Source organism: Dermacentor variabilis, chromosome 1 (genome assembly GCF_050947875.1).
Source record: "Dermacentor variabilis isolate Ectoservices chromosome 1, ASM5094787v1, whole genome shotgun sequence".
Lineage (NCBI taxonomy): Eukaryota > Metazoa > Arthropoda > Arachnida > Ixodida > Ixodidae > Dermacentor > Dermacentor variabilis.
In genome coordinates this window covers 141,475,052-141,493,723 of record NC_134568.1, presented here as the reverse complement: position 1 = coordinate 141,493,723, position 18,672 = coordinate 141,475,052, and the positions used below count along the sequence as shown (strand labels likewise).

The following is an 18,672-nucleotide window of genomic DNA, read 5'->3' as shown; positions in this document are numbered from 1 at the left end:
GAAGAGTCGCACGCAGTGCTACCAGTTCAGCAGCTGTCGTTGCTAATAGATGTGACGTTTTTACCTATATTTTGATGGATCTTGCTGGTATCACCACAGCGGCAGCTCAACTTGTAGGTGTGACTGAGCCATCGATGTAAACATCTACGCGGTCACTGTGCACCTAATGTGAAAGTCATAATGTGGCCTGCTTCAGGGCAAACGACGGCATGTTAGCTTTCTTCGTGATTCCTGGGATGGTGAGGCGTATTTCAGGTCTGTGCAGACACCATAAAGGTGAGGATGGTCTTGCTGCAGGCATCTAGTTCGATGGCAACGAGTTACGATTGGCAACAATTATACGACTGAAAGTTGTGTGTGGCCTTTCTGCAGGTAAAGCAGCAAGATGGTGAAAAGGTAGTCGGGCAACGTGCCGAATATGCGCCCTAAGAGCGTTGGTGGCTGAGTACGTTGATATTGGGTGATCTCGAGCTATGCCAATCGCTGCCGCTGTAGACACACACTTCAGGAGACCGAGACACCTCCTTAGGGCTTGAACTTGTTGTCCCTGGAGTACACGTAGGTTTGTTGTGCAGGTGTTACCAAGCACAGGGAGGCTGTATCTTGCGAAACCGAGGAACAAGGCGTTACAAAGCTGCAGCATTGACCGCACCGATGTGCCCCATGACTTTCCACCGAGAAATTTGAGGAGATGTACTATTGTCACTAATCTCCTCTTTAGGTATGAAACGTGCGTGCTCCATGATAGGTCGCGGTGGATAATTACCCCTAAAAAGTGGTGTTTCTGTGCGTTTGCAATTGCTTGCCCATTGACACTCACAAAGTAAAATTTCATTGCCTTCCGAGTGAATGTAAAAAGGCAACATTTTCCTGAAGACAGCTCTAAGTTCTGTTTTCGCAAATACTGTGATGTTAACGTAGCTGCCTTCTGTAGCCTTGCTCGTACCTGCAGTCGCGTTGCAGCAGACGCCCAGATGCAGATGTCGTCAGCATAGATTGATACTTGAACTGTGTTTGGCAAGCATCTGACTAGTCCAACGAGCGTCAGGCACCCTCCCCCCCCCCCCTTCCAACACCCCGCCTTGCGGTACTCTACGGAATGTTTGGTGTTGGGTCGTGGCGCCATCCTCAGTCATCACGAAGAAATGCCTGTCGGTCAAATAACCGCACAGCCACTGAAAAGTGCGGCCACCGATTCCGGCTTTAATCAGGGCCTCTATGATGGCATAATGTGCTACATTATCATAGGCGCCCTTTGTGTCAAGGAATAATGCCGCAGGGAGTCGTTTCAGACGTTTTTGATGTTGAATAAACGTGACCAAATCGATGACATTATCAATGGGTGAGCGCCCACGCCGGAAGCCAGCCATAGCATCTGGGTACACGTAATTTTCTAGGTACCTTTCCAGGCGCGTCAAAATCATTCTTTCCATTATTTTCCCTGTGCAACTGGCCAGAGCGATGGGGCGGTGGAACGATGACAAATCTAACGGTGATTTACCAGGTTTGAGAAGTGGAACCAAGCGGCTGCATTTCCATTCACGTGGAACCAAACCGTTGAGCCAAGACTCGTTGTAATGGCTTAGCAGCACGAGTCGTGCTTTCTGCCCAAGATTGCCGAGCGCCGCATATATAGGTAACGCCGTCCAGCCCAGGTGAACAGCGCCTGCAAGTCGCCAGTGCCGCTTCAAGCTCCTCCATCTAAAACATCACATCCATGCGGGAATTCCGAGGCAAATGAGTGGCACATGGTGTAACTGCGCGTTGGGACTGCAAGCTGGCAAGTCTTGAGCGAAATTCTTTCTCAGTTTCTCTTCGACATCAGTGCAAAGCGAGATATTTGAAAGGAACACGCTGTTGCGGTGATACGCGAAGTCCACGCACGGGTCTCCATATCTTAGATATGCGCTGACGTTGATCCAACGACTGGCAGAATCGTTTCCATCTTTGAGATTGCAGTGCATCAATGCGGCATTAAATATTCTTTTGCATCTGCCTTGCCTCTCTGAGATCGTGGGTGGATTTAGTTCTCCTGTATCTTCTTTCAGCCCGCCGGCGAATCGCTCGTATTCGCTGCAGTTCGGCTTCATATTCTTCATATTTTGGGAAAGGCTGAAAACCACGCGTAGCCTCTTGCATGGCTTTTTGAATTTAGTGTTCCAGACTAGAATGGTTCCCTTTCTGACGTACTTTCTCCATGTGTGACCGAAACGCCGACCAGTAAATTCGCCCAAGAGTCGCGAAGGAGTATTTAAATAGTCCCTTAATCTTTAGGTATGTGGGAATATGGTCGCTTCCTTGTGATTCGATGCCTGAGAACCATTGCACGTTTCTTTCAAGGCGCCGAGAAACCAGGGTCAAGTCTAGGCAGCTGCTGTATGTAAGCCTTCATAAATATGTCAGACTACCATCGTTGAGGCAATCAAGGTCATGCTGTGTGGCAAAGGATGCCAGCCTCCTTCCCCTGGAGTCCATATTGAAACTCCCCCAAATGAGCATTAAAATCTCCGGTGAGAATTGTAGGGTCGGGTGTCACGCCGTGCAGTCGTTTAGAGTCGAAGCAACTTGAAGGAGCAATGTAGACAGCGACGAGAGTGAACGTAAGCTTCTGCATTTTTACAGTTAAGCAAACGTACTGGTTGTCATCGTGAGGCGGGACTGGATGCAACACGTATGTCAGATCACATCTAATATATACAATGACTTTGCTCACATCACCACAGGTAGAGAGAGGACATGAATGCCTCATAGCCAGAAGTGCGTATGATATCCTGCACGTTCAGTTCGCAAATTACGAGGATAGGAAAACTGTTTTCGAAGACCTCCGAAATCTGGTATTCTCGATTTGAGGCCGCGGACATTCCATTGCAATAGAGATGCTTTCTTGGCTTCCTTGTGGAAGGGCAGCGAGGGGCGGGTCATGGTGTTGCGCTAAGCTTTCAAGCACTGGAGTCAGCGCGTCCAGTACTTGCAGTGCGCTACGAGCAGTAGACACATGACATTCGTGAGTGAATTTAGCATAGCAATCACTTGGGAATCCTTGTCTCGCATGTGGTCAACTGTCGCGGCATTGGACTTTAAATGGCGAGTAATGTGCTATGGCTCCGGTGCGTGGCAGGTCTTCGGCAGTGCTGACTACGCCTCACTTGATGAAGCATGAATAGCATGGCCGCTTTTTTCGCTGACATTCGTGCTCTTATTGGGGACAGATGGAAGAGCAGGCGGCGTTGCCGAACGAGGCATCTCCCTTGAACCGGAAGAGGATTTGTAGGCTTTCGTTTCCGGAAGCGATGTCGCCTTATCGCAGCAGGAGGATCTCTATGTGATGATCCGTTCCTGGCCATTTTTCTCAAGATTTTCTGTTTTTTCTTTAGGCGTGGACAGTCTTGTGAGGATGCAGCATGCGAGCCTTGACAATTTGGGCACTTCAGCTCCGTTGCACGGCAAATGTCAGTGTCGTGTTGTTTGGAACATCGTGGGCATATCTTTGAATTTCGGCAAACAACACTCACGTGTCCAATTCTTTGACACCTTCTGCACTGAAGTGGTTTGGGTACGAAAGGCCGTACCACATGCCGTAAGTGGCCGACCTTTACATATGATGGTAGGCAGTCACCTTTAAAGAGAAGCCTAACACAGGTCGAATTGCGAAGGCGCCGAGCTTGCAGTAAGGCAACACCATCTGTCGCAGGTTTGATTAAAATTGGTAGGTCCCTGTCGCTAATCGATGCGTCAATATCATACGCAACACCAGCCGTGGTTTCGTTGTGCTGCGGAATGAGGTAGTGGACATTGATATTGCCCAGGAGCTTTACTGCCATCAAAGCATTGGCTGCGCTTCGGTTGTAGACCTCAATAGCCAGGACATTCTTTCGATTATTAATTCGGATATCCTCTTCAGGGACAAGAACCTCCAGAGAAACAGAAATCGCTTGTCCATTAAGGCGGTTGAGGTTGTCGCAGGTGTGTCCGGCACAAAAAGAATTGTGTGCGCCGATGGCCTTCGCTGTGGCATGACGGTTTACTTCCTTGACGAAGACCTTCCGCTGACGTTTCTTCTATTGGCCCTCCGGTGTACCACCCTTTCGAAGCCTTCTTCATCTGAGGCGTCATCGCTTGAGCAGGAGCAGGAGTACAACACAGTGCCCTCGCAGTCAGCTTGACTGCGAGGTTCCGAGGGCCGGTTCCTGCCGAAGTAGTCACGTCGCGTCGGCGTTCTGCCGACTCCACTTCCATTGCTGTAGCAATGGTAGCGGCGTCTCCCAGTAACACACGGGGAAAAAAACAGAAAATACTGCAGCGCGAAGGAACAGTGGTCTGTACAAGAATGACTTCGTCATCGTCTTACCATAGTGCCAGAGACTACCAGTATGAGCCTATACGCTGACGATATCTGCATATGGGCTTCTGGTGTTTCGCAACCACAACTTCGTGCAAGACTGCAACGTGCAGTGTCGGTCACGTCGAAGTAATTGCAGCAGCGAGATCTACAATTGGCGACTGCGAAGTGTGCGGCTCTTGCATTTACACGCAAGGCGATGCACCGCTACCCGATTACGATTAACGACGCAGCCATGCCGTACGTAACTCACCACAGATTCCTAGGAGTGACGATTCACCGAAACTTGTGCTGGTTTGGGCAAGTGTCGATGCTCAATTCCAAGTTAGGCAGCCTCATACACATGCCTAAATATATTGCAGGCATGAAATGGGGCCCATCAGAGAGATCATTGCTTCAGCTGTATGAATCACTTTTTTGGTAAGCTACCTACGATACATTTTACGGATTATTACAAACATCCGTCCCTCCTGCCTACGTACACTGGAGCTTACCAGCTCAGGCACTGAGAACATGTCTTGCTCTGCCACGCTGCTCTTCGAAAAAGGGCGTGATTGCGAAGCGCGTGTACCTCCTGTAGACGCTTATCTTTCATCCGAACCTTTAAGGGTATATCTTCTGTTGATTCACCATGAACGTCGCCCTGTATCCACGATTCGCATTCTACGTCCAGACAGCACTTTCTCGGAATCTCTTTCGCATCATTAGAGCGTCCTTCCCTCAGGTTTTACTACGGAAAAACCAGCGGCGGTACCAGTGTGGACTTTGTCAAAACCTTTGGTGAACCGATGCATTCCCGGAGCCAGGAGAAAATCACATATGCCCTCATGTGGACTAAACACTTTATCACATATATCTGAAGAATATGCCGCTTCCATACATACATTTACTGACGGGCCGGAGTTAAAAACAACTTCAACCGCGGCATTCGTAATACCGAATATGAAGATATCAGTAACTGCTTCCTTCTCGACCACCAAACTACATCAACGGGCACAGAGATTGTAGCCATTCGGGAGGAAATTCGTTATATCTCGATGGAGCCGCATCAGACTTGGTCTATATTTTGTGATTCCAAGCCGGCACTCCAAGTGCTCGATTCAGCACTTAGACGAGCACCTTACTGTGTCCTTGCTCAGGAGTTGATCGAATCACACGATGACGCCTTAAGAGCTGGTCATCGCATAACGTTTCAGTGTATTACGGTACACTGTGGCCTACGTGGAGGCGAAGATGGCCCACATTTATGTCACACCAGTGCGCATCCCATTTTCACGACCAGACACTAATGCCCTAGTGTACAGACTTCTGTGCGATAATACCGCAGTATACTGGGCTTCGCCAGGTCATCGTCATCGCCGCCATCACGAACTCGACCCAGAGATGAAAATACGGATACCGGCCACCATGAAAAGGTGCAATGCAAGCTTGCTTCACAGGTTACGATTAGGTGTGGCCTTCACCCGGCAATGCCTGCATCTCATCGGCCGGGTGGACAGTCCGAATTGTGAGAAATGCGGTACTCTTGAGGCGACAGAACACCTCTTGTGCATCTGCCCGCGATTTGATGCACAGGGAAAATCGCTGGCAGACATCTTGTCGAAATTTGTAGTAGCACCATTGACTGAAAATTGTTCTACTGGGACCTTCGCCTGATCCTCGTCATCAGCCTGATAGTCTGAAGGCTCTCAACAAATTTTTGCATGAGCGTTGACTGTACAAGGGACTTTGAAGAGTCTTTAACCGTGCAAGTTTTTCACCACCATCTTCATCCTCGCAATCAACTTCTTCTCTATTCTATATTTTTTCACCCGTTACCCTTCCCCAACGTAGCAGGTAAGAACATGGATTCAGGCAGACCTCTCAGCTGTTCTGTCATAATAAAGATATCTCTCTCTTGCTGCGACAACTACCGCTGCCCACGAAGCACAGCTAGTGCTGTTTGCTTGCGTCGACATCATGGGCGGGCAATTCACATGGTGATGGGGAAAACCAACAAAAGTCCGGCGCTTCATTTGAGACGCATTAACCCACATGTCATTCATGTCATCTTTATTCCTTGCTGCTGCTGCTGCTGTTGTTGTTGTTGTTGCTGCTGCTGTTGTTGTTGCCACTGCCGCATGCCACTGCTGCTTTGATGCAGTTTCAAAGACAAAATTTTAACGATGGCACTCCATCCCGAGGCATTCAGCACGTTTGGTGCTGTAGTGAAAATGCCTAAAGAAAGCATTGCGATGCATCTATGTTCGACAGCGAAAGCATGCGCGACACAGAAGAGAATAATAAAATTGTGTGATTTACGCACCATCAAATCCATGAAACTTGTGATGACAAAGCGAATGGCAATCGTTTTTTGCTTTCTTTTTTTCTCGAATTTCCTGCAATGATCTTCGTATTAGCCTGCAAAATCGCCACAAGTGCGACATTTATGTATGTAACTTTTGTGTAGGAATGAAGTCGACAGCGATGCTGTATATAAATAAGGGGAAAAATACTAACAGCATAGGTATGGGTGTTTGTGGGGTTGCAAGAAGTTGTTCATGTCTAATGGCGCCTTGCTTATATGGGCGTAAAAGGCATCATCATCATCACCGTCTGGCGCATTGGCATTATATTCCGTGTAGAGAGGGAATACAGTCTCTACAACAGGGTATTCCCTGCAAGCCGAGTTGTGCGAAAGTGCGCAGATGATGAAAATATTTGTTTCGGAATAAAGTAAGCGCTAGACCGCATGCAGCAGCGGTGATTAACACCTTTCGAAATCTCGTGTACAGTGCCACTTGTTGCTTACAGAAAATCTGTTTTCGGCATTGTTTAGGTCAAAACTAACCTAAACTGAACAATTATACTTGTATCAGTGTAGCAACGTGTTATTTGAATTATGCTATCATCATTAGCTGTACAGCGGAAAGTGGAACGCGGTCCTCTTCAATCTGCGGCTGGAAAACTGGAACGCTCGCGTTCGTAACTGCGCTCATTCCGAAGGACACGTTCAGAAATGCTGCGGGGATAAAATGGCGGTGATTCGTCACCTTGTAACGTATGCGAACGGGCCCGATTGCGATTTTTATTATGTAAGGAGGCCGATCTGGATGTATATTACCCGCGGAATAACTGACCGTGCCAGAGACTTGCTCTTTACACTTCAATTTGTCTGCAGTGCGTATAGCAGAAGAACGCTTTCGTTGCTGGTTGTGGAAAGGGCCCGCACTCGCATAGGATGACAGGTTATAGACCGTGTCGGGGCCACGTCTTGCATACAATGCATACTATAATACCACGGTATTTGCACGAGCAGCCGTTCCAATATCTGCCAGTGTGCAATGGTCAGTTTTGGTGTCTGAAAAGAAGGCTGGTTTCAAAACGCTGAGCTACGAATATAGTACATGCATGCCAATTTCTTCTTCCTTTTTGTCACTTGCCTTTTACGTTGATTTTATTGTGGGACGAGGTAAATATCGTACCTTTTGAGACAGATGCAAAGAATAATGTTGGGACTAGAATTCGAATTGTTCTAACCGGGACGAGAAGTTGTCGAACGTACATTTTGTTGGAGCGAGTGCGTCTGTAATGTCATTTGGCTACTTTCCGCGCATCTGGTTAGTGGGTCTGTAATCGCGGCCAGCTGAAAGTTGTAAGCCGAGAGGCTGCCCCCCCCCCCCCCCCCCTAGAAGCTTGAACATCAGTGTTAACGGGCTTGTCTGCATCAGCCTATGTTCACTTCTTAGCATTCGAAGCTGCCGCGCTTTAAGCTAAGGCCTCCGCCCAATTGGGCAGGCTGAATAAGAAAATCATAAATCCGCACAGACGTAATTATCGTTCCTCGTTGTGTGTTTTATTGGCCATGTACACGTTGTCCGCGGTATGTCAGCTGGGAACTGCTCGTCGCGCTCAGTATAGGTGCGCGGGGCATCGCGGGCACATGCGTACCGCGCATGTCTTCCTGCCGTTTGAGCGACAGTGCCCCGGCTGTAGCGCGGCGTTTGCCGTTGCGTGGTCGCGTCGTCAGACGGGGTACGCGCTGCACAAATGTCTGCGTTCTTCCTTCTCCGTTCGGTCCCTCGGTGCGCGACTGGGGATCGCTTTTGTTCGCACCGGGGCGTCTTGTCTCCGCGAGGCATTTCGCCCAGTCACGTTCGCAAACCTCGGGTCTCGCTATGTTGAAAGGCCCGTCGCTTGCCCCCCCGCCGTTTGCACTGTACGGGCTCCCGGGACCCGTCGTTTGTTTAGGCCCCAAACGGCTTCCTCTCTCGGCCGCGCCCGTTGCCACTTCCTTTGGATACCGTGCCGTCATCATTCGACATTTAGTGCGGCGTCACGGAGGCCGGCCGGATTCGGCGCTCGACGAATGTTTAGCCTTCCACCGGGGCACACGTACTCACAGCTGTTTTGTGGCTGATGGAGAAAAAAAAACCATACTGTGGCTGTCTTACGGTATGTTGAGTCGGATGTCGCACGAAAGAGGTCGGCGGAGCACATCAATCGTACGCTCGATCTGTACACTGTATCTGTACCGTTCTACACCATGGCCGCAAGGCGCCGCTAAATTTCTGCTGCGTCACGACCGTGCTACAGAGGCATATGCGCCTGATGGTGTGGGCCCTGGTTCGCAGCCACTCAAGCGGTAAGGTGCCTTGGACTCAAGCTTCCACACCGCCATACTCAAGAGCACGACATGCAACCATCTACCTGCGTGCCAAGCGTTGATTCTTCCTGACTTTCTTGCGAAGGCCGCTTCCTGTAGCTCTTGCGTGGCGAGATTCGTTCGCGAGGCGTCGGCACTCGGCAGTGGCGATGCGGATGTCGCGAAGCCCATCCGCGCAGCATGTGCGCGCCCGCAAGGGCGGGACCCCCATAGCGCGTGACCTTGCGTCGACCCGGGTTCCTTCGGCAACGCCGCGCGGCCGGCGTCCGCAGCAAGTGTAGGTGCGCCGCGCCTTCGAAATAGTAACGCGGCGCCAGGTGCACCGTTATCCCCCGTGCACGCGACGTTCGATCGCCTGCAGTGGTTTTCGCGAGAAGGGCAGCGTTGGCGGACGGCTTGGGGGCTCTTTAGCGGCGCTGCGAACGGCGTGCGTATTGCTGTCAGCCGTGTGAGTGGAGCCCGCGCGGCTCGGGGCAATCCGTGCTGACGTCACTCTCAGGACGAGCCACCCACGCCGGCGTGGCGCTCAAGTGCGTTGCGAAACGAGGTCAACCCGCGGTCGGGCGTTTCGAGAAACCGATGTACTTACGGGCACATATTTATACGACGACCGGCTGTTGCGACCGGCCGTTGCGGTCAGCCGGCGTGAACTTCGCTTGTGGAAGTGTCTATGCAATGAACAGGCTCGTGAAGTGATCGCCTGTCACCGTGTTTAATCACGTGAATTACGTGAAATGTGGAATTGATTTAGGTCGCACTACAATTCGCGAACTGCGCCACGTGATATGTCATGTTTTTGAACAATTTTAATGTTTGATTTCCTTGTCATACATTAAATCGAATCAATTTTGCGTTTGTCTTTTGTTAGATTCCTGTATGTTTCATGTATGCTCCTGCACTGCCTTGTAGAGGGGACCGTGGGCTCTAGTCAAGCTGTTCAGCAGCTTTTACCCACGGCCCCTCCATCGTTTTGGTGGAAATAAAGATTATTATTATTATTATTATTATTATGATTATTATTATTATTATTATTATTATTATTATTATTATTATTATTATTATTATTATTATTATTATTATTATTATTAATTACGAATTAAATTGTGGGCTTTTAAGTACCAAAACCACCATCTGACATGATACGCGCCTTAGCGGGGGACTCCGGATTAATTTTTCGCCAGATGGTGGTTCTCTAATTTTCACCCAATGCACGGTACACGAGCATTTCTTTGTATGCCGCGGCCATCGTGATGCGGCAGCCGCGCCCGGGATCGCAGCAGCGACCTCGTGCTCTGCGGCGCACAGCACCATATAGCACTGAGCTGCTTATGTCACTGATTCTAACGCATCATGAGTCGTCTCTGGCAGATGGCCTCGTGATTGCTTAAAGTAGCACGACAAATATCACCTCTCTTTGTGGGATGTAGGCACCAGTAGCGCATGCGCAGTAGCCTTATCCTGTATGTTACGTACCCGCCGTTTTGGCTTAACGGATATGGCATTCTGCATGCAGCTGAGGACAAGGTGGCGTGTTCCATTCTCGGCCTTATTCCGATGGGGGCGTTATGGTGAAAAACTCGGGTGCACGTTAAAGAGCGCCCCCGATGGTCAAAATTAATTTGAAGTTCCCCATTACGGTATCTCGCGTGGCTCGTGGGTGGCGCCAAGTGCTTCAGCTCCACTAGCTAGTTTCATAAGGACACGCGTACACAAGAGAAATATGTTTTCGGAGGAGCGTCACGCTGGTTAAGTCGAAAGCAATCGCTCTCATCGTGCATCTACCGCTCATACACTTGGCGACGTGGAAAGAGTGAGAAAAACATAAGGAACATGTCGCCCTGCAGTGCAGCTTTTGTTGCGGCAAGGACATTTATTGAGGTTCCTGAACCAATTTCGCGGCAGTCACGTCATCCGTGGCACATTTTCTTTCTCCTTTTTCTTTTACAGAAAGGAAACATTTTAGTAGAACATTATTTTATCCCCTGTGGTTTTCCAATTTTTCAAGCAGATTTTTTTTACGCATGCCTTCTACGCACCTGTTTGAATTCACCATTCATGCTGCCTGAAGTATAGATGGTCTTCTCTTTGATCGTCTTTTAACCCGAGGGGCTCCTTGGCATACAGTTCTCGTTATATACATGGGACCTTGGCCACTTTAGCGTTGGAATGCCGCATTAATGAACCAAATTACATAGGGACACAAACAGCTGAAGTTTCATTATTGCCTTCGGTTGTTTGGTTGCTGCATTGTCGTCTCCCAAGCCATGGCATATGCGTTTGCGCTACTTTCCGTCGACGTGGGAGCCGCAGTGTGTCATGGTCACACGATGGAAAAGGCTCGTATGCGAGATGTGGTTACAACAGCCACGTGTGACTGTGTCGCACGCTGGCGTGGAAGGTATCCACTTTCCGGTTCTGTGTGTCAGAGTACAGTAAGGGAAATGCACTCCCAACCGCGACACTTCTCACAGTGCGGTATTCGCGAAAAAGAAAGAAGCCGAATTATACCGTTCGTAACCTATATTCGTCTCGTAAGTAAATATGTTCACTCGCCATCCTGGCTCTGCGAAAGTTGATGTCCAGCGAATTTGTTGAAAACAACCACTACAACTGCTGAGGGGCGTGTGCAGTGCTTTATTGGTGGTTTAGAGTAATTGTAGAAATGATAACTTAGATTAATGGTAGTAATTTTGACAGCATGCCGCCGCCGTGTTGAATCACCGCTATGGCTATAGCGGTGCTTCAACAACATTCAAATCAGTTGCTAGGCTGGTTCCTTTATATACGTAAGGCTAGGGACGTCACTCCCCACGTCGCAAGCTGCCGTCGCCGCGGCAGCTTGCGGCAGCGTGCTTCGAATTGTAATCAGCAGCGCCTTATCATCAATTATGTGGTTCGGATGCTTGTTTTATGCGTGTTCTTTATTGAAACGCCTGGCGTTCTGTATGTTGTATGCGTCATTCCAAAGAATGTATGCCATGTTCGCTACCCTTTGCTGAGTGCTTGAAGCCATCTGCCTTACGTGGGTACGAGCCACTACTCCTGGCCTGCACTGCCGCCGGGATGGGCCCACATTTGCGGACAGGAAAAATGCCGACCGCCGAGAGGCTATAACAGCTTTGCTGTGAAAGTTCATTGTGTACTTTCCCATGTAATCACAGTTTAACAGCTACTTCCAAATGTAGTGGCGAAGATGCGACAAAATTTACTGTTCTCTCGAATTTCGTGGTTAGAAAACTTTCCCGATGAAAGCGCAAGAGATTAAATCCGCATGAAAAGCCTGTAAATACCAGCGAACGAACGGCGGTTCATTTTGGGGTGACGTATGCGTGGCTGCGCCCTTACCGAAGTCTGCAGTGCGGAAGTCAGGACTCTCACCTTTCGAGCGCCACGGCCACTGACTTTCACTGTAAACGGATGCGTGAATAAGCAGGTTTAAGACTTAACTGCAGCTTAATTTACGAGGTTTTACAGTACATGCGTGTCTTGCCGAGTGTGTGTTTAGCTGCTCTGTACCGCGACTCTCATTTGCATCAGTTTGTGCTGATCAAAGTTAGCGACGCTGCAGTAGTGTCGCAAACCAGAAATTCATCGGAATTCCCGCGCATGATAACTGTATGTATACAGCGCTCAGCGATTGAAGCGCAATGCTCGGAGCGCGTGGCAGCCGGTGCTTCTTGCGGTACCCGTAGGCGCTGGAGACACCAGATGATTGTGGTATATGCGACGAAGGGCCTTTGCGACTGCATTTGACCCCTCAGCGATCACCTATGCGCGCTGTCGTGTGGCGCAAAATGCGCCGGCCGCCACGCGGTCCGAGTGTCGCGTCTCAATCGCCGCCGAGCGCTGTGCACGGGGCGACTGCAGCGTGCCATTTGCGGCAAATTGTGCATCCGCTCCGCCTGCGAAATTATCCGAGGCGAGCTTTCGGGATTCCCATTGTTACCGTTTCACTCGACTCTTGCGGCGTCCACGCCCACGCATCCTATAGCTGCCTCTGCAGGAGACGCGCTCCGCGTTGGAGTGGCGGCTCAGCTGTCGAGGCGGGCGCGGATTCTCGACTCCGCGCGCAGCTGCGAGGCAGCTGTGCAAGGTCGGCGCCGCTCGGTCTGCGTGCGGAGCCGCTGCTGCGAGCTCGTCTCTTCGAGTCTCGTTCGATTCGGCGGCTGACACACGCAATATTGCGAATTGAGTGTCCTTCGTCGCGGTCTTTTTGGTGCGCCCTTGTATCAGGCGCATTTAGTTCGTGCGTTGGTCACGAATTGCCTCGTGGTGCACGCGAGTCGCGCTCACTTCCTTCTTGTATTGCGCGCGTCTCGTATTATACAAAGAAAGCACCAGGATCCGCTTTCTTTGTCAGTTTAACTTTATTGAAGACTTAGCCGTAACTGCCGTCGTTAGTGCCTCGATATGGGGCGCACGTGTGCTTAATGTGAGAGAATGCTAACGAAGGTACGACGCGCGATGGCGCTGGGAAAGTTCATGCCACACTTCCCGTTTGGCCTGTGTGATGATCTTGTTGGCCATTTACCCGCCGTGGTTGCATAGTGGCTGTGGTGTTGTGCTGCTGAGCACGAGGTCGCGGGATCGAATCCCGGCGCCGGCGGCCGCATATCGATGGGGGCGAAATGCGTAAACACCCGTGTACTTAGATTTAGGTGTACATTAAAAAGCCCCGAAGTGGTCACAATATAATCCGGAGTCCCGCACTACGGCGTGCCTCATGATCAGAAAGTGGTTTTGGCACGTAAAACCCCATAATTTAATTTGTTGGAAATGTCGTGGGCAGAATGAATTCCGCGCGCTTGGGCTCGTCGAGGTTCGTTGGTGTGCCGTGGGAGGCGGCTTCTCTCTGCGGTTGCGTGATTCGCTCTGGTATGGCGCGGCGATGTGCTTCTGTGGCAGCGGGCGGCCTCGCCGCTTCGCTGCGCCGTCGGTACTTGGGCCGCGCTCTCCCTCTTTCCCTCGTCGGTTTTGGGGCCGTTTCTGACGGTTCTTTCGGCACGGGTTGAGAGCGCACACCGCTATCCCGGATTCACGCTCTGATAACCCGCGCGTTCTTTCCACGCGAAACCTGACGGGTGGGGGAAGGGCGAGCAGAAAGAGGGGACGCAAACGAACAAGCGAAAGACGCACGCGTGTAGGCAGGGACGTGCGGGCTCGCGCTTGCATGAAAAATTCGGCCTTGTCGTGCGGCGCGCGCGTTCTGTCCGACGCCTGCGCGCGCGCCCAGTGAAAACTGCCGCTCGCGCACTCGGATCCTTTCGCCGAGAGTCTGATCCCGTTTCGCTCGGCGCTTCTCTCTTTCTCTTGGCTCCGTGGTGCGAACTCATTCGCGGGGGAAGAGGCGGCGGTGTGGGCGGCTCCCTGGCGGGATGGCTCGTCGTCTCCGTGTTTGCCCTTGTGCGCGAGCCGTAGTGGCTGGCGGCTGCTCGTCGGCGCTAAGACGCGGTCCTCATCGGAAGGCGATCGGCTGTTCCTGACTTCGCGTCGGATTTCGCGGGCGGCGACCCGCTTTCGGTGGAGTCGCTCAAGGTGTCCGGGTTTTCTGCCACTGGACACTTCCGCCGACCATGGGGTGAGCACGCTTCGTCGCCAAGAGCATAATGAGAGGGAAAAAAAAATGTTGCTGTCTTGCTGTGATGCCTGTTCGCTGCCACTGTGGCGGCATCCATGCGCGCTTTTTTTTTTTCGCGGTAATGAAAAAAAAAAGTGCATCGTCCGGTGACTTAACCACTTTTATCTTTATTATGTAATTGTTCTGCTGAACTATATACGGTACGCAACGTATGGCCGAGAAAACGACATGCTCGGGAAAATTAGTGTCGATTGCGCACACTTCGCCTCGAGGACGATTTCAACTGTCAGCAGCGTTGTCTTCGCCTTCGTCGGAGGCTTGACGATGTCTGCCTGAAAGTTGGCATCGCTGTGAAACTCCGTTCTTCTGTTACTTGCTTCTGCTGTTTGGCTTTGTTTTGCCACGCGAACGCGCATTTATTGATTCTGCGTTGAGTGTCACTGTTCTGTATTTCTCTTGAGGGCAACCGAGCGTCAGTGTTGATATGTTTACTGACAGATGGCGCCTTAAACGATAACACCAGTTTTGTATGTAACTTAGCCGAAAGAAAAAGGGTAGTGTTTGCTCCTTTCGAATCCTGCACATATATGTGTTTTCTTGCTTGTTACCAATGCCTTACCAACTTCATTTCCCTGTTAGATTATGTGGCTGTTGTGAATGTGTCTATATGCCTTGCGCTTCGAGCGTGGTATTTCTTGTTGCCTATATACATTGACGGAAGAGAACGAAGTGTGCACGAAATATGCAGTTTATACGATGTTTGCGCTGAGTCCTAGCTTAGTACATTTCGTTCAAATGCCGCACTAACATCTGAATGCACCGACTAATTACCCTTGGACGTATTGCTGGAATAAGAGCGTCTCCTCGGTCTCGACCCGAGAGCGGTTATCAACGGCTGTCACGTAGGTTACGCTCGTGGCAGAAAGGTGCTGAGGAAAACCCCTTTCTCACTAGCTTTACTTGCTGACAGGGCTGTTGCCATCGCGGCAAACAAGCCGCGATGGCAGTAAATGCCAGCAAATGCTACCGAGCCACATGAGCGGTGTTCAGCCGAAGACGTTTAATGCTGAAAACTATGGAGCGAAGAGGTTGTACTTTACCACCGCACATTACTCGCGCCGGCGGGTACTTGTTGGGCTGTAATCACTGACTAGCGCTTTATGCTGAACTGAAACTCGCTAAATAACTTCAGCTACTTCATGGCAAGTGTTACCATTGCGAGAATGCAAGCCACGCATATATATACAGAGCTCGGGTCATGTCCGCATAGTCTCGAAAGGGTGCGGGGAGGCGGGTTGTCTCAGAAATTCTTGCTTTGTGTAGCTATGCCTATTACGCGCCGGGTGACTTTCAGTGTTCTACTAAGCTTCTTGAAGTAATTAACGAATGAGTGCACGTAGCTCATTAATAACGTTAACCATTGATATCGCAAAACTCGCTATGTCTGCGGGTGCGGGTATTATGTGTCGCCGAAAAAAAAGAGCGTTGTTTTCTACAAAGTTTTGTTTGCTTTCCAACACCTGCACCGTCGAAAGCCAGGTGCGTGCTGCTGGTCAAATGCATTTTTTTAAATTTTTTATTCTGAGAGAGAGAGAGAGAGAGAGAGAGAGAGAGAGAGATCTATGTATTGTTCCTCGCGTGTGCTCCTTCCAAGACTGGGCGGGTTCTGAAAGTTGCGCTGCAGCGGTAGCGCATTGTCTGCCGCATCACGAAGGTCTCGCATCTGAAAGTTTGTCTCACAGCGGGACAACAACATGCGTTCAGACTGAGAGTGAATTTTCTGGCGGGCTGTCTCCCCGTGAATCGCATGACAAAAGCGTTGCTTAGGGCAGAGAAAAGATACGTTTCTTTTTTTCTTTTCCTGTTTTTTTGTTTGCTACTTTTGATTGCTCGACAGTGCACGCCAGGCAAGCGCGGCACTCCTCTTGAATTTGGAGTTTTTAAATTTGCGTCCACCTTGTCAGAGTTGTTAGGCGGCAGTTTTAGTGACTGCAGCAAGAGCAACGAAGCTTTCACGCGCACATTTGCGGTATGTCCAAGGGTGGCACTCCTGGTGGCGGTTTCCGTCCCATTCATCGGACCAGAAATATCGTACACTATTTGCATATCCAGGACTTTTGCTCATTTCCCATTCGAAAAATGTGTAGGAGCTTCACCGCAATACACCCGCGTCGCTCGAGGAGCAACATTTTCGAAAAATTATATTTCGAAGGATTAGCCGAGTTTCAATTAGCAACGTCGAGAGTGTACTTGTACATTGTACAGTGTACATGCGCATTTACAGCACTTATCCTAACTTCGCTTCTGCTTTGTGACAGTGTTTTGGACAGGACTAAAGCACTGCTATAACGCAGCACTAAGTGCCGCCTAAGTGTCATAAATGGATATATGTTGTTAGTAAGAAGTACGCACTCGACCTTGCTATCAACAACTTGCTGAAACTAGGTATCTCCTGATATATATATATATATATATATATATATATATATATATATATATATATATATATATATATATATATATATATATATAATATTGAAATTGCAGCCCCTTGAGTTACGCTGGCGTATTTCGATGAAGTTAAACAACTTTTCGAAGCGGCAATGCCCACAACTTCTCGGTGTGGGTAAACTATCACTTTGCTGTGCGTCCTTTGAGTTTCAAGAACAGCGTTCACTAATGTCATCGTTTATACGTGAAACTGCGTTCTTTTCAGCAGCGCAGCTGTTGCAATGAACGCAGAGGAGTCTCGCAGAGATCGCGGCGTTGCTCGAAGGGCACAACCTTCTGTGAGTGCAAGTAGCATTCAACAAAAGCCGCTCGCGCTTTTTCTCTTTTTCGTTGTTTCCCTGAAATCTATTGTTTTCACGTGTGCCATATGACTCTGTATTTAAACCTGCTGCCGATTGAGACGGACAGACTGACGGCGCTGTGAGCTGCGGCTGCTGATACGTACTGGAAATTATGTCGCCGGCCGCGGCGGCAAATTCGCCTGTCTCCGATAGCGTCCAAGGTTTTTTGTCACGTATCCAGCGAGAGCTTCTGCGCGTGTTACTTGCTGCGCGTGCACCTAGCGTAGCAATTACTGTTTCACTCATTATTTTAATGCCTCCCTTACGAGTCGCCCCGCCGCGCTCTCGATCCGCTTCATCTGGAGCCTCGCTTGTTCGCGCCTTTTCCCGTTCGGCGGGAGGAAAAGGCGCAGCGAGCGTCGTGCACTGGGCCGGAAACCGTAGCTGCCGCGAGTCTCCGTGCGTCTGGCATCGCCAGTGGGCTGTACGGCTTCCGAGCGGCCGACTGCATCTGGCCACTGTGAGGTAACGGCGGACGCTGCGCGCGCGGCGACACTGCATATGATGGGGGAGAGACGAGCCGGAGGGAAGTCGGTGAGCGGGACACCCCGCGATGCTGCCCGCGGTGCTGCCTGTGCGCGGCATCTCTCTCTCTCTTTCCCCGAGGAGTCGTGTTGCGAGACAGGAAGTGAGCGGCTGCGGTGTTGGAGGCCCTTTGTTTTGTCGCGGTCACGTTTTTCGTTGCCTCTCTCTCACTCGCCGCGGGACCGGCTCGGTTTGCTCCTGCCGACCGAAGGCTTAATAAGACAATGGGTCACCGCGGGCTTATCTCTCCGCACATTACAGCGCACTTAGCGGCCGTTTCTCCGGCAAGATGCCATTGTTTGGCGCGGAAGACGTTCCTGTCGATTCGTATCGATGTCCGCGCTGCCGGTGCCCGCCATTCGATCGCCGGTGCAGTCCTGTGGCCGTCACTTCCGGGCGGCCACGGCGGCGCCGCTACTCCCGTCTGGCGAGACGCCTCGACTCGTCGGCGAAATCTGTTCCAAGTGTCGATTATTTTCTGCGCCAGCATAAAGGTGAGGGCGTTTATGACGCTGTAAGCTTAATTGTTCTAAGAGCTGGTGATGGCGAAGGATCTAGGACGCACAGAAGTCTTCACGGGCTTCAGACCTGGCCGACCAACCTGCATTCTAAATTAGCGGTGTACATAGTCTGTACTCTGGAAGAGTAGAACTTCGGGCCGGTTGGTCTCTGCTGTAATTAAAAGTCGCAGTTTCGCCCGAAAAACGAAGCATCGATTGCGACAGCAAATCAG

At 50.4% G+C, this 18,672-nt stretch overlaps 1 protein-coding gene across 7 annotated transcripts in view; it reads left to right on the top strand.

The window, feature by feature from the left end:
* LOC142585550 (uncharacterized) overlaps positions 1 to 18,672 on the top strand; it is a 399,003-nt gene that overhangs the window by 353,649 nt on the left and 26,682 nt on the right. The window contains exon 1 of one of the 7 annotated variants that reach the window (XM_075696425.1): positions 14,168 to 14,562. The exons of the other annotated variants lie outside the window; for them this stretch is intronic. The gene's annotated coding sequence lies outside the window, so the exon portion shown is untranslated. Of the gene's footprint in view, positions 1 to 14,167; positions 14,563 to 18,672 lie in introns of those variants that run through there. 7 annotated transcript variants of the gene reach the window in all.